This window comes from Pan troglodytes, chromosome 17 (genome assembly GCF_028858775.2).
Source record: "Pan troglodytes isolate AG18354 chromosome 17, NHGRI_mPanTro3-v2.0_pri, whole genome shotgun sequence".
Taxonomy (NCBI): domain Eukaryota; kingdom Metazoa; phylum Chordata; class Mammalia; order Primates; family Hominidae; genus Pan; species Pan troglodytes.
Window position 1 is genome coordinate 70697390 of NC_072415.2, and position 25864 is coordinate 70723253.

The 25864-nt window shown below is 37.1% G+C and overlaps 1 long non-coding RNA gene and 1 pseudogene across 1 annotated transcript in view; one reads left to right on the forward strand and one right to left on the reverse strand.

Moving 5' to 3' along the window:
- Positions 1–25864, reverse strand: part of LOC112206266 (uncharacterized) — a 305507-nt gene that overhangs the window by 51829 nt on the left and 227814 nt on the right. Inside the window, exon 3 of the long non-coding RNA XR_008540616.2 lies at positions 1885–1960. This is a non-coding gene — a long non-coding RNA (uncharacterized LOC112206266). The remainder of the gene's footprint in view (positions 1–1884; positions 1961–25864) is intronic.
- Positions 14066–15568, forward strand: LOC468558 (C-terminal-binding protein 2-like; annotated as a pseudogene).

Sequence of the window (25864 nt, forward strand, 5' to 3'; positions counted from 1 at the left end):
CACCAGCATGGCACATGTATACATATGTAACAAACCTGCACGTTGTGCACATGTACCCTAAAACTTAAAGTATAATAAAAAAGTGAAGATGTACACAAAAATACAAAAAAGACCAAAAAAATATAACAAAGAGGTTAAGAACACAAATTCTGGAATCAGCCTTCCTGGGATTGAATCCTAGCTTTGCTCCTTACTAAGAATTTCTCTCTGTATTCACTTTCCCCATCACTATAATGAACAACAATGGTACTTCTTCACAGGTTGTATGAGAATTCAGTGAATTGGTTGATATATTTTAAGCTCTTAAAACAGTGTCTGGCATGTAGTAAGCCCACAGTACATGTTGGCATTATTAATATCGCAACTTGACAAACTGTGAACACACAATTTAAAGGTGGTTTTTGTTTTGTTTTCGGTGGTACGGTTTTGAATTCACTGTTCTCTGTTTCAAAGTTCATGTGCTTTCTAGTTTGTCTTTCTGCTTTTCTGAGGGCAAACACTTGTGTTCGAGGCACAGTGGAGAACAAAGAGACAGCAGCTGGGCCTGGAAGGATGGTTAGACATTTGTTTGGTGACAATGTCAAGAAACGTAAGATCTGCAGCTCTTTAAACAAACAAAATGTAAAGATTATGAATTTGTCACTTGAATGAAACATATTTAAAATAATTCAACAAAACTCAAAAAAGAGACATTTTAAAATTATACTTTGGTTCTATAATTTTGTTTCTAAAGTGTAAAGAATGTCAGTTCTCTGATAAAATGATCAGAGTTTATCAGAAAATGTGATATTAATCTAGGAGGAAGAGACATATTTTTGTCAAGTAAAGAAATTTTATAAGAATTTTAGCCATGAATTATTTTTGATTCACAGTCAAGTTGCCTGCCTGCATTAACATATCCTGTAAACTCAGTGTCTACCTTTCTAACAGCAAAAATAAAGGTCATTTTTTTGTGCTTCCTACTCCCTGTATTTACCAATATAAAGATATATTTGGAGAAATCTGTGAGAGACTGGAAGATTTTGGAGACAGCAAGAAATACATTTGGATCAAAACAATGGATGTTACATTTGCTGAGCTGGGTCCTGTGTTCCCAGGCAGACCAAATCAACTTGGCTGCAGCAGAGAGCTCACAATACAAACAGTAATTGAACTGTTAGCTTTGAAATTTCCTCCTGGCAACCCTGAAATTCTGTTTGGGGCCATGTCACCACTGCTGTGCCTTGGTAGCATTTTATGACACGTTCAATCTTTCACAGATAGTACACTCAGGAGTTCCAAGTCTCAGTTCTCTTATTCTCGTCCCTCAAATCATTTAGAGGTAAATAGAAATGGAAGTAGAGCTGTATCCAAATTATCCTTTGCTTTAGTCAAGAGCTGGGGGGACATAGTGCAGACTTTATGTTAATTCTCTTTGCCCAGATCACACATCTCAGGGAAAAATTGACATAATTAAAAGTGCAATAACCTCATTCAACATCGTTAACCTTAGCACATGCAGTCCACTTCAGTGATTTATGGATAACTTTGAAAATCAACATGATTCAGCCCCTTTCAAATCCTATGGATTGATTATTGCATAATTACAGCAAGTACATTCAATAACTGTGTTATGAATTAAATTTTCCTTTAAACAGATGATTTACTGTGATAGTTCAACAGTGCTGAATTTTTGTTACAATAATTCTGTATTGAACAGTTAAATGCTACCAAGAAATAAGATGAAAATATGTGAAAATGCCAATTATAGACGGATATTTTATAGCTTTATTAAATATGACCTATACTTTTTCTTGAATTCCAAAATGATTTATAGTTCTGTGACTTTGTCCCTCATAAAAGAGGCACAATTTTGCATCATTTTGCTTTTGATTTTATGCTTACCTTTCACCCTCTTAACTCCAAAGCCATGAAAGGTCTTTAGACTCCTCATTGAGCAAGGAAGGACTCAGGCTAGGACCTAGAATACAGCAGGGAACAAGTGAAGCTATATTACTTGTTGATCGATTCACACATTTACAAGACCTCACAAAAATGCACACAAATAAATGTGATCGTGTCTAAGTAAGAGTAGCTTTAAGGGACCTGGCTAAATGTTATTACTTACTTGGTACATTTAGAACTTACTATAAAAATCATAGAAATTTAAGCTGTTTCTCCTTCTTTGAAGAGTACATGTGTTATAGACTTAGGTAATCTAAAATTGGCACAGGAAAACTCTATGTCAAAGTATTGCAGGCATCATAACCAAAAGAACTAATGTTTATTTATTGTTTTCTTAATCCCCTCATAATTCTTTGTATAATATTGTCTTAATTCAAACAGAAGCTTGGGATTCAGACCTAACAAAGGCAATACTTGTTCAAATAAAGACTAAAGACTTAAAAGTAAAGTATTTAAAAGCAATACAAAATCAAAATACAAAAATCAATTTTATGTCTAAACACTCGTAGTTAGCAATCAGAAAGTGAAATTAAGAATTGTTTTTCTATTTATGATAGCACCAAAAACAATAAAATTAATTGCAATAAATTTAACAAAAGAAGTTCAAAACAGGCACACAATAAACTGCAAGCCATCACTGAGAGAAATTAAAGACCTAAAGAAACAGAAATAAATCCATGTTCATTATCAGAAGACAAATTTCTTGAAAATTCTGTACTCCCCAAATTAATCTACAGACAAAACAAGAGTTTCCATAAAAATCCCAGCTACATTTTTTAGGTAAAATTTGATGAGGATTTGAAAGTCATTTGACCAAACATTTCTCCAAAGAAGATACACAAGATAAGCACAGGAAAAGATGATCAATATCATTACCGTTAAGGAAACGTAAATCAAAACCACAATGAGATATCACTTCACAAGCATTAGGATAACTAAAATAAAAAGACAAACAGTACCAAGTGTTTATGATAATGTAGAAGAAACTGGAACCCTCCTATATTTGGGGCAGATAAATAAAATGGTGCAATGACTTTGAAAAATCAGTTGGTATTTCATCAAAATGTTAAACATAGTTACCATATGACCCAGAAATTCCACTCTTAGGTATTCCACTTCCAAAATAAAAACTTAGGTCCACATAAAAACATGGACATGAATGTTTATATGAGCATTATTCATAATAGCCAAACAGTGGAAAAAAACAAGTTTCCGTCAACTGATGAATGAATAAGCAAAATGTGGTACAGTAATGTGGATTATACTTGGCAACAGAAAGGAATAGAATATTGATACATGTTACAACATGTATAAACCTTGAAAGCAATATGCTAAATGATAAAAGCCAAGCACAAAAGTTCACATCTTATATGATGTCCAAATATCCAGAATAGGCAAATCCATAAATACAGGAAGAGAATTAGTGTATTCAGGTGCTTGGGGTTAGGGGAGGATTCGGAATAGCTGCTAATAAGTACAGAGGTTCTTTTGGTGATGAAGAAAGTGCTGTAAAATTAGATAGTGATGATGGTTGCACAGCTCTCTGAATAAACTAGAAACCAATAATTGTGCACTTTAAAAAGGTGAGTATTATAACAGTAAATTATACTGCAACACAACTGTTATTTAAGAAAAAAATTTTTTGTTAATTTTCTTATGAAAGAAAGACAGTCCAATTTTGTACTTAGCTAAAATGGCAGTACAGAAAAAAGATCAAGTACTTAAAAGTATGTAAAAATGACAAAACAAATAAAAAAGCACTTTACCATGCCTATATATGAACACTAGCATACAGATTTCCTATTAACAAAAATGTTACCTTTTATAGGGTAATTAAGAAGTGGGTTTCCTGGGTCATATAATAAATACATGTTTAACTTTATAAAAAATTGCCAAACCATTTTACAGTGGCTGTACAATTTTAAATTCCCACAGCAAAGCATGAGTGTTCCCATTGCTTTATATCTTTTCTGACACTTGGAATTTTTAGTCCTTTTTATTTCAGTTCTTCTAATACGTGTAAGGTGGTATCCCGTTGTGGCTTTAATCTGAATTTATCTAATGGCCTTTTTAAAAATTTTTCAAGAACTAGAGAAGACTGAACATTTTTATTTATGGAATGTTGGGAACAATAGAAGGTTCTTAAGCAGATAATAGGATATAGCATATACATAGATGTCAAGACAAGTTTCAGTTTATGCTTTCTTTAGCTCCCATTACAACCCATCTCTTTAATTAAAGTTTTCTGACACATCCCAGAATTTGGCATAATCCTTTCCAGTCTTGGCTCAAATAAAATAATCTGTGAAGATTTTAAGTGACTGAGCTGCTGGGATCAGTGCAGGATCTACTGACATGGGTTCTCCAGGGCTTTGCCATGCTTGATGTTTTTGCAAAGACTGCCATTGCAGAGGCAGGATTGGGAACACTAACTAGAATTCAGAAGGTCTGGAGTCCAAGAGGGTCTCCAAAATAGTCACTACCTAAGCCAATGCAAACTCCTCCTGCCTCCAACCACCATGGCAACTGAACACTGGGTAACCTACATAAAGTCTCCTTCTCTGTTAAGAGGGATGCCTATGTGTTCTTATAGCCCTTCATTCATTGCCTGAATTGTCACTCATATGCATGCTACATAATTGTATAAATAATTCTAAATGAGTTGGAAAATAGAATGTGAATTTTATTTAATTTGCCAAACGCTTGATGAAATTAAGCAGAAATGCAACTTTGATGGTGTTTTCTTTACTCCTTTACAAAATGGAAGGAAGAAAATCTTATTTTCAGGTGATCTGACACCAATAGAGAAATAAGAACCATCATAAAGACCTCATCATGGCCATAATTTATAATTTCTGTAACCTCAAATTATCAGAATTTCTACTTCCAAGCAGAACCATATCTCACCCAACACAGAGCTGCTTTGTCCATGCATACCATGACCATAAACATGGACATATTGTGCTTTGGGAGGCTGAGGCAGGAGGACTGCTTGAGGCCAGGAGTTTGAGACCAACCTGAGCAACATAATGATATCCTGTCTCTACAAAAAGTAAAGTAATAATAGTTAAAAAAAAAAAAAAAAGTCTCAGCCCTCAGCCACTGGAGACACTGAGACAGAAGGATTACTTGAGCCCAGAAATTTGAGGTTACAATGAGCTTTGATTACACCACAGAACTCCAGACTGGGTGACAGAGGAAACTTGTCTCAAAAAAAAAAAAAAAGGACATATTCCATGTTAACCACTGCCATCTCCTTTCCTATTATCAATTATCATAGATTATCCAGACATAATATTTTATTAAGTATGAAATTTCGTAGTCAGAAATTTGTGTTGCACGATGTAATTTGTTTAACATTCTTATATTTTAACTTTCTTTGGTATCTTATTTTTTACATTAGCAAATAATGTAAGCTTGAAAATTTAAAGTATTTTTGCCTCTTCCAAGTAAAAACTAATTATCCTAGGATTCTACATCCATTTTCGTTCTTCTTTTCATATTTATTCTGAGGGTAATCTCATTAGAGGTAGAAATAATATTTAATAACACTGCTATGGGGGGCAGTAGAAAGCAAATAATTCAGGCTCTGCTCATTCTGCATAACCTGAACTCCTCTGTTTTGCATTGGCAGGTAATGTGAATGCCTTCACTTGGCTGTGCCTCCTATTACTGAAGAACCCCTCATGCTGTGTCCTTGTGTCATTCAGCACTTCCACAGACCTCTTTGGAAGTCTCAGCTGCTTTCCCCGCACCACACTAGGGGTGCTGGTTTTAAAACCAAGATTTAAAACTTAACAAAATACACAACAGCTTTGGTTTTTGGGCCCTCCCCTAGGCCAGTTGGGACTTTTCTGTTCTCTCCATTCGCCATTCTGCCTTCAGTTTTATCCTAGTTTGTGATGGAGGAATGGATAAGGTATTGGGTGATTCTTCTGTGTCTGAGCTTTACTCATTTTCAATCCCTTTTACAGCCCATCCTCTGGCCCAGAAGAGGTTTGTTTCTGCCCTTTTTTATCACATGACCTAACTTTATTTCAGACTTTTTGGTCCATACTATCAATTCTATACCCTGAGTACTCCAGACTTCTCTGAACTGTATAATTACTGCCAATTGAAAGTGCTTTGACTGAATTCATGGTATCCCATTGCAAGACTTCCCATAAAGCTACACTAATCAAGCAAAAGGATACTTTCAAAAGGATAGGCACTTAGATCACTAGAGAGGAATATACAGTCTAGAAATAAACCTACGCAAGTATAGTAAATTAATTTTTGACAAAGATTCAAAGATATATTAATTGAGAAATGAGGTGCCCAAAAAGGGATCTTGATCCATATCTCACAATGTGTGAAAAAACAAACTCAAATGAGTCATAAATCTAAGTGAAATATAAAAGATTATAAAACTTTTAGAAGAAAATCTAGAAAAAAAGACTCTAGGTCAGACAAAAAAATTCTTAGTAGAATCTCCCCCAGATTTAGGCCTCATAACAATTAAAAACTTCAGCTCTGTGAAAACACTGTTAGAAAAAAAAGAAAAAAGTAAGAAAACACTGTCAGAATGAGAAGACAAGCCACTTAATGGAGAAAATATTTTGCAAATACTGTTTTTGACAAAAACTTGTATACAGATTATGTAAGAACTTTCAAAACTCAACAATAAGAAAAGAAGCAACCTGATGTTTAAAAATAAGCAAAAGATTTTCACCTGATTCATCCAAGATGACATATGGATAGGAATAAGATTATGAAAATATGCTTATTTTTAACAGATTCATCAAAGACATATGGATAGCAATAAAAGTATGAAAATATGCTCAACATATTTATTAATTAGCTCAAAACATTAAAACCACTGCATAGTTAGTAGAATAAAAAATAAATTGTCAATACTAAGAACTGACAAGAATGCAGACCAATTGTAACTCTCACATGCTGCTGGTGGGAGTGCAAAATAGTGCAGCTCTATTGGAAAGCAGTTTGAACTTTTCTTATAAAGTTAAGCATATACTTACTATATGACCCAGAAATCCCATTTTTGATATTTAGCTAATTAGAATAAACAGCTCTGTTTATGTAAATCCTGCACACAAATGTTAGTTTATCACAGCTTTATTTCTCATTACAGAAAACCTGGAAACAACCCAAATATTCTTCAACCAGTAAAAGGATAAACAAATTATGGTACATATGCCATTGTATACTCTCAGCAGGACAGACTATTGATTCCTGGAACAACATGGATGACTCTCAAATGCATTTTGCTAAGTGAAAGAATTAGATGTGAACAATTACATACTGTCTGATTATATTATATGAAATTCTGGAAAAGGCAAACTTATAAGAACAGGTATCAGATAAGTGGATTCCGGGGGCTAGGGGTTGAGGGTAAACGGCTGTATCTAAAGGTGCAGCCTGAAGAAATTTGGGGGTTGATGGAACTATTCTGTATCAGGACTGGGGCAACAGATACATTACTCTATGTCTTTGTCAAAGCCCATAGAACTTTACTCCACAAAGTAAATTTCATTGTTTTAATTTTTTAAATTAAATAAAAAACACGTTGGAAAATTCAAAGAAGTGACTACTTTGTCCTAGGCTGCACTCTCCCTCTCTCTGAAGTAATATAATGACTTAATTCAATGGTTAGAGGGTTAACTATAGACACCAAAATTTACAAAATAATGTATACCGGTAAATATTTCAAATATATTATCCTGTTGCTATGTTACTGAAGTGTGGGGATTCGCCACGCTTATAGTGCATTTCTGTAATTTTATATTGCCTCAGCATCGATTTTAAATATAAGTTTCACTTTCTCATGCCAGAGGCAGGACTTCTCCACCCTTGACAATTTCTAGTTCTCCACCACCTCCCAGTTCCTCAGTGTGACTGATACAGATATCTGCCTTACACAACTGCCTCCTGGTGACCACTTCCCTATGGGACAGGAAGATACAACCTCACTGACCCCCAAGCTCAGCAAGGGTTGCACAGATACGCCACAGTGACCATGTCTCAGTCACAGCATGACTCCGGAGAACTCATGCCTGCTTGTTATAAACCCACCAATTAGAAGTCCCTGAGGGAAACCTGCTTGGGTAATGCCCAGGACCCCAATAAAGGCTTTAGCCCATAGGACCCTCGCTCTTTCTCTTTTACTTTCCACCTGGTGGTTCAGCAGGCATGTCCCTGATGGCCCTCCCTGCGCTCCATTGGTCCTACGAGTTATGCAGTCCTTTACTTTCTGGGAGCTGTAAATAATAAGCTGCTTCTGTTGTTTTAAGTGTTTTGTTGAGTTGCCTCTTCGTGTCTCACCTGACTGACATAAAGAGAACCTAACTTCTTTCCTGGTTAGGGCTCTCCTGGAGAGTGGATATTTTGGTAGGAATAAACTGGACATAGATCAGACAAGACCCACGAAGATCCCTGCCAGTGTATACAAGTTTCCTTTAAGAGGAGCACCTGGTCACAGGTCAGACACATAGGCATCGGGCCACGTGCTTGGATAACAAATATCCCGTGAAAGGCATACTGGAAGCATCCATGACCAAATCCCTGGAGCCCCAACAAGGCAGGGATAGAGATCATAGCCACTCTCCAGAGACAGAGACCCCAACATCAAATTAGAGGAAAATACAGTTGTTATAGTTATTACACCATACATTTTCATTGTCATGGCTTATAACATAAACAGAGTTTATGTTTACCATGTACCATAGGTAGAAACTCCAAGATGACTAACATGTTAGAATCCAAAAATTCATGATAGATTTCTCCAGAAAGTTCTCCAAGAATGGGGTTTAGATGCTGTTTCCATTGTGTTCAAGGCATAGCTGTTTGTAATTACTTATATTGCTGAGCATGAACTTTACAATGATCTATTGATATACAGATATTCCATCACAGTAGAATCATTAATGATAAAATATATGGAAAGCAATAAATGAAGCTGCTCATTAGACATAAATGAAGGAGAGAGAGTAAGAGAAGAGTGGTTTTACAGATATGACAAAAAGTGTCCGATATTTTACAAACAAGAGCCACATGGAAAATTTCACATCTGTTTTGGCAGAAGATCTTGAAGTATGAAAATAACTGAGTTACAAAAATCTAGGAGAAATTAGTGTCAATAGGATCTCATTTCATGGACTTCTGACTGATTCATCTCAGGCAAGGGAAAATAGACAAGCTCATATCAGTGCCTCTTTCCTTAATTTCAAATGACTGGTCAATCATTGGGCCTTCTATGGTTGTTGCCATGACAACAAAAAAGTAGAAAGAGAGAAACTAATAACCATGGCTTTTAAGAAACACAATTACATATTTTGTAATAAGATGAACCTAACAGAAAATGGCAGTGCAACATGTTGCTCCAAAAGACTCAATTTGAGTACGCCTTTAAAGTAAGTTGTCTTTCTAACCATCCCATCAAGTGTTATGATATCAAACCCTAGTGAACAACTTGCCCTTGATCCAATGATCCTCCTAGGCTCTTGTTTCTTCGGGCTACAAAAATTCTTACCATGTTCTTCACTGAGAAGCTACTGTCATGCTCAGTACACAATTATTACCAGTTTGATGGTTTTGTTTACCTAAAGCAGAAGAGAAAGCTCTTGCTCAGTTGGCTTTTGGAGACAGTCATCTGAGCTATGACTCCTGTCTTTACATATATATTCCCACTACTGGTTTAGACCACTCATAAGAATTTCTTCCCAAATCATAATTCCTCTTTTAATATTTTTCTTATATTCCACTCTACAATGACAGAGACTATTTCTGGAATTTCACTTTGTAACTAGTGCCAATAACATGACCATCAAAAATATAATTCACATATGTTCACTGATAGTACTGAATACATTGCATTGAAATGATATGCTTGGCTATCTGCTTCTCTCACTAGACAATAATGGCTTCTGGGTTGGGGATGGTGTTTTACTCTATTTCTGGTAATGACAGGAGTATAGTGATGCCTAGTATATCCATGAATATCATGTGCTCAGTTATATAAAGGTAATGCTTCAAGGTTTGATAATAATATAGGATGATAAAATTTAGAATTGTAGAGAATAGTTATTCTCTGTATTTCTTTATACAACAGGTGACATTTCTCATCTCCTGTTCATGGTAAAGAAGATAAATGGTAAAGAATGTGTGATAGTCTCATACAAAGAACATACAGTACATAAACTACACTTATAGCATAATTACATGTAATCAGAAGCAAATTGTGGTTCTTTCATTAATTGGCTATGGCCCTAAAGAAGTCATGTAGTATACTGAATTCCAAGGTTTTAAGTGGGTGTATAATTAGGAAGCAAAACCAGAATTTTAAAATATAATGACTTTGACTACCTTTAACACATTATGGTGCCAAGGTTTTAATGACATTCTCCACAATCATTTAGCAGTTTTCTGCTGTACTCAATTAGACAAAGATTACTTGGCTGAGGCTCAGTGCTTTGGGTGTTCTGACCTTGATTTCCTGTTGGTAGTTCTTTAACTCTGGGTCATGATACTTGTATGTTGGTCAAGTCCAGTGTTTTTTTCCAGGGCAATTGTTTAAAGTACAAATGCATGGACTCCCCAAAGACAAACTAAGTCAGAATTTTTAAGAGTGTGATCATAATATTATTTTTTTAAGTATTGCTAGTGGATTAAAAAATGCACTTAAAGTTGAGTCACTGGTTTATATGCCAATAAAGTTAAATAGAAAAGTCTGACCTCCTTGAGTTCTATCCCCAGAATAGCCATCAAGGAATCGGCTACTTTCTAGAGACAATAAATTTAGTTTTATGTATACATATATGTATGTGTGTGTGTGTGTGTGTGTGTGTGTGTGTATTCACTATTTTAGTAAATGTTATGTTGTGAAAATTAAATATAATAATCAAATTACATAGACTTAAGCTTTAATGGATGTTTCAATGAAAAGCTCCTTCCATATTATAATTTTGTAGATAAATGCAAATTAAAGTAGTTTAACATAAATATAAATGAAGAATTAAAATGCGAATGCAATAATATATAAGTAAACATTTTCAAAGAATGTACATATTTAGATCAAAAGAAGTCACCATACTACACATTTATTGGATACAACATTTTGTTTTTCCACAACAACTGGTGAAAGATTAAATATTTACTTTGAGCTTAAGTAAAGTATCCAAATGACCAAAAGAGGTTTTTGTCTGAGCGATGAATATGTTAACACTATGATCTATGAAATTTGGATACAGGTTTTAGATAGAAAATATATGCTGTTGAAGAAAGCCATCTAATGTCTAGAGAAGCAATTACAGATGATCTCTGACTTATGAAGTTTCTGCTTATAATTTTTTGACTCTATGATAATACAAAAATAATACAAATTCAGAAAACAACAAACTTCAAATTTTGAATTTTGTTCTTTTGCTGTGCTAGTGATATGCAATGCCATCCTTTTGTTCAATGCTGGAAAACAAGGCCACAGCTCCCTGTCAGCTCCGCAATCAGGAGGGTCAATAATCAATACTCTGCTGGGTATTGTGTTGCCAGATGATTTTGCCCGATTATAGGCTAATATAAGCACTCTGAGCACTTTTAAGGTAGACTAGGCAGCGCTGTGATGTTCAGTAGGCTAGGTATATTAAATGTATTTTCCAATTATGATATTTTCAATTTACTATGGATTTATTGGGATACAACCCCATTGTTAAGTAGAGGAATGTATTATTTCATTCTCATGCTGCTAATAAAGACATAAGCGAGACTGGGTAATTTATAAAGGAAAGAGGTTTAATTGACTCAGTTCATCATGGTGGGGGAGGCCTCAGGAAACTTACAATCATGGTGGAAGAGGAAGCAAACACATCCTTCTTCACATGGTGGCAGCAAGAAGTGCAGAGCGAAAGGGAGAAAAGCCCCTTATAGAACCATCAGATCTCATGAGAACTCATTAGCAATCATGAGAACAGCAACATGGGAGTAACCGCTCCGGTGATTCAATTACCTCCCACCGCCAGATCCCTCCCAGGACACATGGGGAGTATGGGAACCACAATTCAAGATGAGATTTGGGTGTGGACATAGCCAAACCATATCAAGGAACATCTGTATTCATTCCTGAGTGAAAATTGCTGAATCTGTTTTAATCATATCTCTCCCTGAGCAAAAAGAAACATGCAATTTAGAACTATAGAATGCAATCATTCCTCAGTATATGAGGAAGATTGATTCCAGGACACCCATGAGCAACAAAATCTGAGGTTGCTCAGGTTCCTTATATAAAGTGGTGTTGTATTTGCATACAACCTATATACATTCTTTTGTATACTTTAAATAAGCTCAAGAGTACTTATGATACCTAAAACAATGTAAATGTTACATAAATAGTTGTTATACTCTGTTGTTTTTTGTTTTTTTTGTTGTTGTTGTTGTTTTATTTTTCATTTAAAAAATGTTTTCAGTCCATGGTTGGTTGAATCTGAGGATGCTTTGCAGATACAGAGGGCCAACTATATAAGCAAAAATCATTTTAAGGATACTTCAAGATCTAATGTAAATGACTTATATTTTAGTTAAAGAGCTTATTTTATTTCTCCATAGCTTATTTTATTTCTCCATAGTCCATGTATGGCATCAACTAAATTGAGAAAATATAAAGCCAGCTACTTAAAAGAACCAACAAGAGATTGATCTATTTGAGTTCAGAGAAAGAATAAGAAACTGGTAACAGCCCCTTCTCTCTAGAATTCCATTCAGTGGGTAAACTTGGGGTTGAGTTTTCTCTCCCTCTCCATGGACAAGGAAAACAACCAAAGAGTTAATAACTTTTCCTAGACCAGGACTCAGCTGTAAGGGAATCAACTTTCTTGTCTGAGAAGAGCTGAAGAAGTGGTGTGAGGTTTTCTGAGATTACCTAACAGAACATTATTTGGTGATAGTTACACTAAAAGCCAAGACTTTACCACTATACAATATATCCATGTAACAAAACTGACCGTGTACCCCTTAAGATTATACAAATAAAATTTTTAAAAAGAAAAAAACTTGTAACAATTTAATATTGTGCCTTGATAAAAGAAATACTTGTATGAAATTTTTGACCTCCAAAAATATACAACTTCTATGTTGCTGACATAAGTTTAATATTAAATTTATATTACTATTTAAGAAATTGAAATCCTCTTACCAAATTGAGTATTTCCCAGATAATCTGAATAACTAAAACAAACCTCTAGGGAAATGATCCATAAAACCATAGAAGTACAAGTTAGCCCCTGCAATGAAAAGGTGCCTCAAATACAGATTCTAAAGATATTTAAAGTTATTTTATTTTATTTTATTTTGTTTTATTTTATTTTAATTTTTTGAGACGAAGTTTCTCTCTTTTTGCCCAGGCTGGAGTGCAATGGTGCCATATCGGCTCACCGCAAACTCTGCCTCCCAGGTTCAAGCGATTCTCCTGCCTCAGGCTCCTGAGTAGCTGGGATTACAGACATGTGCCACCTCGCCGGGCTAATCTTGTATTTTTTAGTAGAGACAGGGTTTCTCCATGTTGGTCGGGCTGGTCTCGAATTCCCGACCTCAGGTGATCCGCCCGCCTCAGCGTCCCAAAGTGCTGGGATTACAGGCATGAGTCACTGCGCCCGGCCATGATTTTTTATATTATAATAAAATTCAAAGAAAAAAACGGATGCCAGTAATTTTTAAAAGTATCTTACCATAATTTTCTCAAGAAGAAAGGAAAATTAGAAGAAAGTAAAAAACGTGGTGCTGGACCAGCCAGCTCGGACCCAAGGTGGCGGGGGTCCAGCCAGACGGCCCCTCATGCCAGCGGGGTCTCCAGTGCCCCTCTGGTCAGCGGGGCCCCAGCAGGGGAGGAGCTGCGAGACCACACGGGACACCAGGGTGGGACCCAGCCCGCGCCAGTGGCTCAGAGCAGGGGCAGGGACCTGGCAGCACCGGGCCAGAGCTGCCTCCACCCCCAGCAGTCGCGGATTCCGGGCGCTCCAGACCTGGGGTGGTGGTGAGGTTAATTGAATGAGCGATGTTGGCCGAGTTACAATCAAACGGGTTTCATCATCTTAAACGGTTTTGAATGAATGAAGCCATATTTGCTTAAAAAGACGGACAGCCCATCGTGTAAACTATAGAGTTTGCGGACAGATTTATATTGGGTTCATAGTGGCGTCATGCGTGCAGACTCCTGCGAGTTCCCCAGGTTCTTAGAGGACTACTTTGCCTTTTGATCTGAGAGTTGCAAAGTTCCATAAAGAATGGCCCGTGTGGATAAGCACAAAGTTAAGAGACAGCGAGTGCACTGAATTTGTGAAAGTATCCTCCCCCAGGTCATGAACGGCCCCCTGCACTCCACCCCCGCCCCGGGTGGCACTGCTGGACTGCGCAACTGCACCGTGGAGATGCCCATCCCAAAGGACCTGGCCACCATGGCCTTCTGTGATACGCACTCCACGCAGGAGATCCACGAGAAGATTTTACATGAAGCCCTGGGCGCCATGAGGTACCACACCATCACCCTCGCCAGGGCGGACCTGGAGAAGTTCAAGGCCCTGGGAGTGATCGTGCGCATAGGCAGTGGCTACGACAATGTGGACATCAAGGCTGCCTGTGAGCTTGAGATTGCTGTGTGCAACATCCCGTCCGCAGCTGTGGAAGAGACAGCCAACTCAACCATCTGCCACATCCTCAGTCTGTACCGGAGGAACACGTGGCTGTGCCAGGCATGGCCAGAAGGCACGTGTGTTACAGCATGGGGCAGATCCGAGAGGTGGCCTTGGGAGGGGCTCACATCGGTGGGGAGACGCTGGGGCCTCATCGGCTTTGGTAGCACGGGGCAAGCGGTTCCAGTTCGAGCCGAGGCCTTTGGATTCAGCGTCGTATTTTATGATCCTTACTTGCAGGATGGGATAGAGCGGTCCCTGGGCGTGCAGAGGGTCTACACCCTGCAGGATTTGCTGTGTCAAAGTGACTGCATCTCTTTGCACTGCAAGCTCAGCAAACATAACCACCACCACATCAATGACTATGACTATAAACTAGATGAGTCAGGGAGCATTCCTTGTGAACGCAGCCCGTGGTGCACTGGTGGACGAGAAAGCCTTAGCACAGGCCCTCAATGATGGCAAGATAAGAGGGCAGCTCTCGACGTGCCCCAGTCAGAGCCCTTTAGCTTTGCTCAGGGTTCCTTGAAGGATGCCCGGAATCTCATCTGCACTCCTCACGCTGCCCCCCCATCCAGGTGTCGCTGGAGATAAGGGAGGCGGCTGCCACCGAGATCCGACGAACCATCACAGGTCGCATCCCAGAAATCTTAACAAACTGTGTGAACAAGGAATTCTTTGTCACATCAGCTCCTTGGTCAGTAATAGAACAGCAAGCAATTCATCCCGAGCTTAATGGTGCCACATACAGATATCTGCCAGGCATCCTGGGCGTGGCTCCAGGCATCGTGGGCGTGGCTCCAGGAGGACTTCTCGCAGCCACGGAAGGGATCATCCCTGGAGGCATCCCAGTGACTCACAACCTCCCCACAGTGGCACATCCTTCCCAAGCTCCCTCTCCCAACCAGCCCACAAAACACAGGGACAATCCAGAGCACCCCAACGAACAATAGCAGAGAATGTCGGAAGGTAATCATTCAGATACACTTGCGGCCAAGAGACAGTGAAAAATTGATGAACTCAGAGAAAACGAATCTGACGGTCTTTTTAACTGATTCTGGACATATGCATTATTGATGTTGCAGTGTTAAAACTACAAGAGCTAGAAAATTGGATGTCGTCTGCTTACAGAAGCGCTGAAAGACTAGGATGTGATTTATTGACGACCTACTTCCGTCATTGTGTGTTAAGTTTTTCACCTTAATCACCAAGAATAAATGGTGCTTTTTCCTTCATCAGTCCTTTGGCCACAGCAGGTCCTGAACACCCTGCTCTAGAATGTTGCATCAAGAGTTCAAACATCAAAATAAAAAATACTAAGAGGAAATCTCCATTGGTCTACAGGGGCTGGTTACCTCTTTTTGCTAAGAGGAAGATCACATGACTACAAAATGGGGAGAAAACTGTTTGCCTGTGGTAGACACTTGCACGCATAGGATTGAAGACAGTACAGGCTTCCGTACAGAGAAGTCTCTCACAGCTGAACTGCATACTGAGCAGGCAAGTTGGTTTAAGTTCAGTAAAACCTTCTGATGATGCGAAAAAAAAGTATTAAGTTTCACAAGCTGTTTGCACTCACATATACTTTCTCAGTTTCAGATCTGCTATTTTACTGAGTGGAAAGTCTTGAGCTAAAAGGGTTCAAGAAGAATAATGTTGCATTTCCTTATGCCTCAGGAAACACTTTTTATGGAAACTTGTCAGATTGTCTATAAACAAACCCACTTTTTTTAGACATTAATAAAACCTTCTTTTCTTCACGTGGTATTTTACACAACAACACTTCAGAGGTATTAGATGTGATTGATTTTAACAAATCCTATTAGATTTGTATCAACTAGTTACATGTTCGATTCATAGTCCTTTGTGAATCATTGTCTTTTTATTTAAAAAGATGGCCTATTTTGAGCCTCTGTATAGGTACATTCCTATTTTAGTGACAAAAGAAAAACTTTAAAATTGTTCCAAACAGAAAAATAATGGCTATCAGAAGTATGTTTTGTTTTAGTGTGAGTTACCATTACTATACTTGTTTACTTTAAAGGTGGACATTTAGCATTCAGTGCAGTTTTCAATAAAAAATAACAGAAGTTGATTAAGTAACTTTATTGCCCTGCCAAGAGGAACATATATCAGGTCCTGGTGGTTTTACAGATGGGTTTTACACACCCTGAAGGAAGAGATAATCCCAACTTGATAGAAACTATACTTTAAAACAGCATGTAAAAAAAGAAATCTTGCAATCCATTTTATGTATCTATTCTGTTTCATTAAACCCAGAATAAGGCCAGGCACGGTGGCTCACGCCTTTAATTCCAGCACTTTGGGAGGCCAAGGCGGGTGGATCACCCGAGGTCAGGAGTTTGAGACCAGCCTGACCAACAGGGTGAAACCCCATTTCTACTGAAAAAAAATACAAAAGTTAGCAAGGCGTGGTGGCAGGTTCCCGTAGTCCCAGCTACTTGGGAGGTTGAGACGGGAGAATTGCTTGAACCCCAGAGATGGAGGTTGCAGTAAGCCAAGATGGCACCACTGCACTGCAGCCTTGGTGACAGAGTGAGACTACATCAAAAAAATAAAATAAAATAAAAATAAAAACAGTAATATAAAATTCTATTTAATATCACACTCCTGTGTGGACATTGAGGCATATAATTCAAATCATAGTTAGCAGATTATGGTCAACTAAAACAAGACTCAATATCTACAATAGAGTGTTCCTTTAATCAACCTAGAAATTCAAAGCAATTTCAATCAAATTATCAACAGGTGTTTTTAGTTTACTTTTTGAAACTTTACAATTTGATTTCAAACTTCTTACAAAGGAGCTACCAGAAATAGTCAAGTCGTTTTGAAGTATAAAGAAGAATAACTTGCCCTATAGAATAATAAAATTTACCATAAAACTCAAGTAATCCAGATACTGGGATATTGGCACAATAGTAGATCAATAAATCTCTAGATGACTAGAACTGAAAGTGAGAATTCACATATACGTAATAAAAAAGTAAAAATGTGGACAGGCAAGATACACATTAGTTTTAGGATTAACAATTTCCTTCTTGAGAAGGAGGGTGAGTAATGAGTAAATATTTCAAAGGATATTTTTAAGAGCATATGGAATGTTATATTTCTTTAAGTAATCTTAAGTAAATATGAAAAAATTAAGGATTATTTATCTGCATGATGGGTGAACGGATATTTGTTAAATATTTTCTTCATGATATTGAAATATTTCACAATACAAATTGAAAACTCATTTACTACACTAGTAGTAACAGAACTTGAATTTTAGACTCCCCTTGGCCTTCAAGTATCTCTGTAAACTTCACTGTCTAAATATTACTTTTATCATTTATAAAATACAGCTGTCAGAATAGGTCTGTAGTTTAAAGCCGTAGTCCATGCCCTAAACCACAAATGACAATGTTCCTGTTTGTTCCAACCTATGTAATTTCCAGGAATTTCAATGGGCCTTGACTTTCAGCTGTATTTATCAGTCAGCCTTTATTTGTCGAATAAGTAACTACAGTTCTTAACTCCCCTTGCTTATTCCTCCAAGAAGAAGGCAATTATCATGTCATCTTCAATGTAATGCACTAACTGGTCCTTAATGGTTATCATTTCCAAGTTTATCCTGATCTAATTATGGCAACATGCCCATAACTTCACATATCCCTTTGGGAAAACAGCAAATGTATACTGGGTTCCATTCAAAACATTGCAAACAGAGCCTGGCTAGACTGCAATTCTGTATGGAAAGGAAAGCATTAGCTAGGCCTGTAGAGACATGCCAGTCCCTGGTTGATTCTCTCACCCTTCCTGCACAGTCTTTTCTATATACGATACAGCTGAAGCAAATGAAGATACCATCTTGTTTAATCCTCTACTCTTAACTTCCAGAATGTCTGCTTTGCATAATGACCAAATAGGACTATTAAAGGGGAATTTAGTGGGAAATAATACTCCTACTATAACCATTCTCTTAACCAGAGGAGTGATCTCTTGCTACCCTCCAGATAAGTTGTTACTTAGCATGATCAATTAAAACTAGGAAAAGAACAGGCTTAGACAATATCCCTGATGTAAAGAATAAAGACAACATGACCATTCACTCATATCCATTCCAGTATGGCATTTTAGTAAAGCTGCTGAGACTTCAGGGTAATCACTCCAGTTATCTGTAATGCAACCCAATTTGGAAGTCAACCCATTCTTTAATCTCCTCCTATACAACATTTCCATAAGCTCCTTTCATCATTGGACCTTTCACAGCATCATCCTTATTCCCCCATGGATTACTGTACCTTGAGCTGTACCATACCTTGCAGAATTAAAGTGCTTTGCATACCACTCACTTTCCACTTCACTCAAATTGTTACTTAAGACCCAGGATTCCCCACCAGGGATTGGACAACTGGGTGAGCAGATCATGGGCTCTCAATCCTTTACAGATTCTATTACTTTAATTGAGGGTAAAATCAGCCCTGGTTCAAATGTTTTTTTCATTCTAAACCTCAATCCTTATAAATTAACTTGAATTCCTCAAGGCCTTGGAGTATAAGCAGAATGGATCATGTCGTCTCCATTTAAGGGTGCTGAGTTTTTTTCTGGCAGGCACTCAGTTACTGGGGTTACATTTGAGTTTGTCAGGCTTGGTTTTATTCTTTACTATGATAATCAATTTCAGTTTCTAACTTAATCTTAGGCATATATCCTTATTTTGGAGCTTGATCCTTAGTTTTAAAACCTGTCCTTTGTGGTTCTAAATGGACATTCTAAATAGAATGTCCAAGGTGCTCAACCGGGCTGCTTCACTCTTCCTGGGCAGGGAGTCATGGTCCCTGGGAACCTCACAGCAATAGCTTACTGTTAAGCCTCACAGGATCTCTTCCAGCACACCCACAACCCAGCCCAGGAGACCTGCTGAGAATCCACACTCAGACTTCCCCAGTCTCCCTCTGTGCAACTGCCTCTTCTCTGATATACCAGTTTCCCAAATCCCAGCTGCTTCAGCAGTCAGTGCTTCAACTGTGTCATCTCAGTTCAGCAAGACCCCATTGACTTGAGCTGCACCTCCTGGCAACGTGCCCTGAAAGTGCCCAGGCAGAAAGGGTGATCAATGTGGTTCATACACTGTTTTCTCTTAAAGAGCATGGTTTTGCACTGCCTTTTGTTCAATGCAAGAAAACCATTGCCTCATATGTTGTCCGGTTTTATAGTCCCTCGTGACGGGAGGGCAAGAACAGTACCTGTAACTCTGTCAGCTAGAAGTGGACATCTGACTGTCTTTTTCCAGTGTGATTTTTTTTAAATAGCCCAAATTCAGTATATTTTCATGAAAGTGCCAGTAGATGTCAGCAAAAGGCAAGGCAGTGATACATGAATTTTGTAGTGGATGCCAAAACTTCAATTAGCAAAGTCAGAGTTCAGTCAAACATCTCAATTTTCTAAATGTAGTGACTCTAACTATAATTCTGTTTGGGGGGTGGTGGGTGGGGTTGGATAGTTGGAAGTGAAAAGAAGAATCTGATCTGCCAGATTAACAACTGACCTGCAAGCCATCAGTTGCTCTGACCTGTCGTACCGGGCCCTGTGAATTCAAACCCAGAGGACTATTCACAGAAAAAAAAATGCTAAGCAGTGATTTATTTAGTTCCATCTTGAAGGGGACAGTACCCTATTACACCAGATTTCTGAGAAGGTGGTGACCTGCAGGCGTGCCCCCAAGACTGACTAAGCCTTAGAGAGGCATGTTCCTGTCTCTAGCCTGACCTTCTTTTGCTTACATTTAATTTATGAAACATGTGAGTTCTTTTTCTGCCCCTTTGAGATATAAATCTTTTAAAAATTTTCTTGCCAGTTTTATATCGCAGGACTTTCTCAAGAACTTGGGACCATTCCTTTGAAATGTAATCATAAGGGAAGATAGCTCCTTCATCTCCCAGTTTCTGTCAGAGGAGAGAAGCCTAACTTCAGTGGACACCAAGTTGTAAAACTACCTTCTGCCATGAAGGTATGGAAATGTTTATTTTTCATTTGAGTAACACCAATCAGCAAACATAGATGCCCTATAATCTTCCTACTCCACCTCTTAAAGAGTCTCCAGCCCTTTGTTTCAGCAGAAGTGAGCTCAAACTGAGTTTGGACTTTCTCTTGTATTGCCATAGCCTTGAATAGTCTTTCTTTACCTGTTTGTGCAACTTTGGCTCCAGCATACCAAACTGGATTTATTTAAAAATCTTTAAGTTATCGTTTGCAAAAAAAGTGTGGTATTCAGCATACTTAATATGCAGGCGTTCAAGATAGGCTCTGAGATTTTGAATGTGAAGTATTCGTGTGTGTGATAATGTATGAATTCCTTGTTCCTGCAAAAAATTTCTGTGACTATAATGATTGATCAGATCAGTGAATATACTAAAAGCTACTAAATTGTACACTTCAAATGGTAAATTGTACTATAACTCACACAATGGGTGGGTTCATCCACCCAATTACCACATCCAAGGAAGATTTAACAAGAATTTATTACTTGCAATAAGTAAGGAGGACATGGAAATAATTCCCCAAAGCAGTACCTCTCCAAACAAAGGTGGAAGCTGGGCTTTTACTGGGCTAATAGCTGAATCATTGCATGTAGAAGTCAGTAAAGACAGTGCAGGTGCAGCCGTTGCTGATTATGCTTCTACATATGTCCTGTGGATAGAAATGGTAAATAAGCTCCTCCTTGGGCTGGGTTTTTAATATGGTAATGAGGAGGATTCATCAAAAGTTTATCTCCTACTTAGACATCTCTGAATCCAACTGGTTTTTGTTTTGCTGAGGTTGGGCTTCTTCCTAGGAATTTTACAATATGATATGTGAATTATATCTCAGTGATTCTGTCTTGCCTGTAACCCCAGCACTTTGAGAGGCCAAGGTGGGTGCATCACGAGGTCAAGAGATCAAGACCATCCTGGCCAACATGGTGAAACCCCGTCTCTACTAAAAATACAAAAATTAGCTGGGCGTGGTGTTGCATGCCTATGGTCCCAGCTACTCTGGTGGCTGAGTCAGGAGAATCACTTGAACCCGGGAGGTGGAGGTTGCAGTGAGCCAAGATCGCACCACTGCACTCCAGCCTGGTGACAGAGTGAGATTCCATCTCAAAAAAAATAAAAAATAAATAAAGAATGGTAGAAAGTGTAGAGAGAGTCCTGGTAAAACAAGTAAGAAACAAAAAGGAAGTGGAACCAGGTGGGGAACAATTGTTCTGAGACATGGCTAACACAAACAACTTGCTGGCACAACATGCTGTTCCCAAATATCTCACTCCACATACAGCCTCAGCAGCAGTAACTGATCTGTATGTGACCCTTCCAGCATGACCCTATAAAACTTCCCTCCAGCCCCTGTCTCCTTGCGGACAGCCCCTTCTCTACTGTGCTGCCCATTGCACTCTCACAACATATTCTGGTACTTTCTCTAATAAACCTGCCTTTCTTTACACACAACTGTCTTGGTAAATACTTTTACTGCCCACAATGCTGGCCCCTGCCAGTTGTATCGGAAACATGAAGCGTTTAAGGAGTATGGTGATTGTGAGCTAAACTAAAGCCTAAAAAAGGCAAGGTAGGAATTTTTTTAGTGGTAATAAAATTCACAGTTTGTGTTGTTATTTCACATATTAAAGGATTCCTTTGTCTTTTAGATGTTTCAAATGCTTTCAAAACATTGTTTAGATAATTACACAACTCATAAAACAGTGGTTTGTGAAAATTAAAAATGACTAAAATTAAATTAGTTGATTATGCATGCTAAGGAAGTTTGCTTACTAAGCAATTCTTTAAAGTACATTGTGTTTTTAAAAACTGAAAAAAAGTCATAACTTTAGCAGCTTCTCAACAGTATACTTGAACTCCCCAGAACCACTGATCAACTTGAGCAAAAATTATATTTTCTTCTTAATAATTGCTAGATGTATGTGGCTTTATAATGTATCTTTGCTAAAAGCTACGGACATTTCATTGACTCCATGCTGTGAAAGCAGTGTTATTGTACACTGTGAGTCTAGTTGTAGAAATCATTTGTTATACACAAGATTTTATAATAACTACCTTATAATACAGCATTCTTCCATGTGTAATAAAGCCAAAATATAGTTATTTTCTTATAAAGTATTTGTTAAAAACAACTGGAAGAAAGCAAAAGTGTGCAGTGAGTCTGTCATATGTGAAATTGCTCTTAAATTTTTACTTTGAAATCGAAGTTTTAATGGTTATATATTAATTTATTCACTAAACCCTGTGTACAGCAGAAGCTATTGTGTTACTATTTTACTTTGAACTGAATAGTATTCTAAAATGATTTGACCACCTTAACCATGTCACACTTACACCATAAAATGAATCTGGATGAATTTATTATATTCATTTTTCTAATTGTAAGTAAAGACAGTACTCTTGTGATTTTTTACAAATACAAATATATGTATATACACACACACACACATATGTGTGTGTGTATATACATGCATAAATACACAGTGTATATAAATATATACGCATATATATCCAGATATACATTTAAATATAAACGTATGTATGTACCTTAACTTAGATACATCTTTCTATGACCACTTTTTGTAGACTCACTTTTTTGTTACCTAATCATGATGAATAAAATGTGGCTAAATTGTTCTTAAGAAAGTTTTCTGTTTAAAATCTTTAAAAAATAATTATTAATGTTTTGTTACAGAATGCTTAAGTATAAAGACTCTAGATATAAAACCGCTAATCCATAGAAAATATATACCTATCTTAAATATAAAACTTTAAGATTTTAATATCTTCCAATAAATACCTAAGCAGTTCATGAAATCATACTTGAAAACAATATGAGTTTAAGAACATGATATTTCCTTAAATTAGTTACAATGATGTAACCATCTATTTAAATAAATAAAACCAAAATATTTTCTTTTCATCCATACTGAGTTCTATTCTCAGGGTCACAAAACTGACAAATTGACTTTGAGAACTGTGTTGAACAAGCTAGTGGACCATTACTACTTAAAGAGGACAATTGATTCTGTTTGGATGAAAATGACAGTTCTACCAGTCATTTTGTACAAATAGTAAAAGAATGTTTGTGAGAATAAAAATATTAACTACAACTTGATATAGGCTATTCTTTAAATTTCCAGTAGTCAATTCCATATAACCAGCTATTAAAAGCTGTGTTCATTTAATGTTTCAAGTGCTGTAAAACATTTTAAAATTTCAAAAGTGCATTTTATTGAAATAAAATATTGTATTAGAGAAAAAAATAAAAAACAATGTGTTGATATTGTGTAAGGCAGTTGACGTTTTAAGGGCAGGTGGTAGGTTACTCTCTAAATAAAAGGAGAAAATTCTGCTACTTCATATACATTGCAAATCCAGGTTTAATCAACTTCCACAAAACCACTTTACCTTATGTATTAACATATGAAATATGTATATTATATATGAAAGTAAGTTTATTATTTAGATTAGCATAAAAAAGAAAAAAATAAGAAATGTGATGTAGGTTTAAATGCTTGTAGGTTTCTAATAATAGCTTGAAGATAAGCCATGAAAATAACGGCTAGGTTGTATTCAAAATTCTAATTGATATTTAGGTTGAAATGATAATTATAAAATAGTTTAGCACTCTCCCACTCAATTGTGTCAAGATTAATTTTACTCCAAAGTTGGGCATTGTTTCCAGCCACTCTGCCTGTTAGCATTTATTCAGAATGATGGTAAGCTGACTGCTGACTATTGGCACATCTAAAAAACATGAAAACTCAAACACTCCAAATGCAACATTAATGTATGTGGTATATGTATAATTTTCTGTCATTTGACACATAAGCTTAAAAAGTTTGTATGATTACCTCAGTTTCAACTAAATTTAGGACTTAGTTTGACCCACAAATTATCCAACATTCTTATAACCAGTGATCTCTACTCCCATTCCACCACCTCTCTCAGAGTCTCTTTGGTCTGTGGTGCTCACCTTTTTGTTCATTAAAGCCCTTACGGAGAGAGCCATGCATAAACATCCTATCATCCAACCCTTCTCAAAGCCTTTCTAGAGATCCTTCCAGTTGGCATCAGGAGACTGTGGCTATCACAGACTCTACCCATTCTTACTATTACTGGTGTGTTTGAACAGCAGATATTTCTTTCATTCTTTGGTTAGCTTCCATTCATTAGTTCATTTTTCATTTATCAGAGTGAGGAGCAAATTTGGTTTTCTTCTTCAGATTTGTTAATTATCTGAACCTTATATATAGTTCTTGCATCTGAAACACATTTTCTTCTCTGGCATTCTCCAGGTCAATACGTACACTTTCATTAATTATCTGCATATATATTGGACAAAGCTTTAAATGAGGTACAATCTGTTTTCCATATTTTGCCCTGAGAAAATGGCAACCTCTACCTTAATTACAGGTAATTTTTTTTTGCAATCTTTTGTGTCTGTTAAATAGATCTGAACCTAACTTCTACAAATTCTCAAATTTTTCCACATTTATTTTTCCCATGAAGGAGGCAAATTTAACTTTTCAAAAAGCGTTTTCCTACATCTAAATAAATTAAAAGAATATCATCTCTGACAGTCCTTGAAATTCCTGTGATGAGTAGAGGAAATTTTATGAAATTCACTGGTGTAGAGCTGAACACCTGCTTCAAAAAGGAGTGGGAATTAAACAGTTGGAACAAATGGACACAGGGAGGGGAACATCACACACTGAGGCCTATCATGGGGTAAGAGGCAAGCGGAGGGAGAGCATTAGGACAAATACCTAATGCAAGTGGGGCTTAAAACCTAGATGACGGGTTGATAGGTGCAGCAAACCACCATGGCACATGTAAACCTATGTGACAAACCTGCACATTCTGCACGTGTATCCGAGAACTTAAAGTAAAATAAAAAATAAAAATAAAAAAGGGGATTCAGTTTACTTCATACTAACATATGTTCCTTGCACATCACTTTGCTTAAATTTCTCTGATATCTGTAGCAGAGCATCTGAAAATAATCTGTAGTAATAGCATTTTGACATTGCAGTCTCCGTGGACCTGCATGCACAGGAGACTATAACTTGCTTTTATATCTTATATTATTGCCTTTTCTACATGAATGGTACAAGTTTTTTGAATATTTAACTGAAAAGTGCTCACTTTTCACAAACTGTTAAAATGTTAAGAGATCTATTTATTGACATGAGAGATAGATAT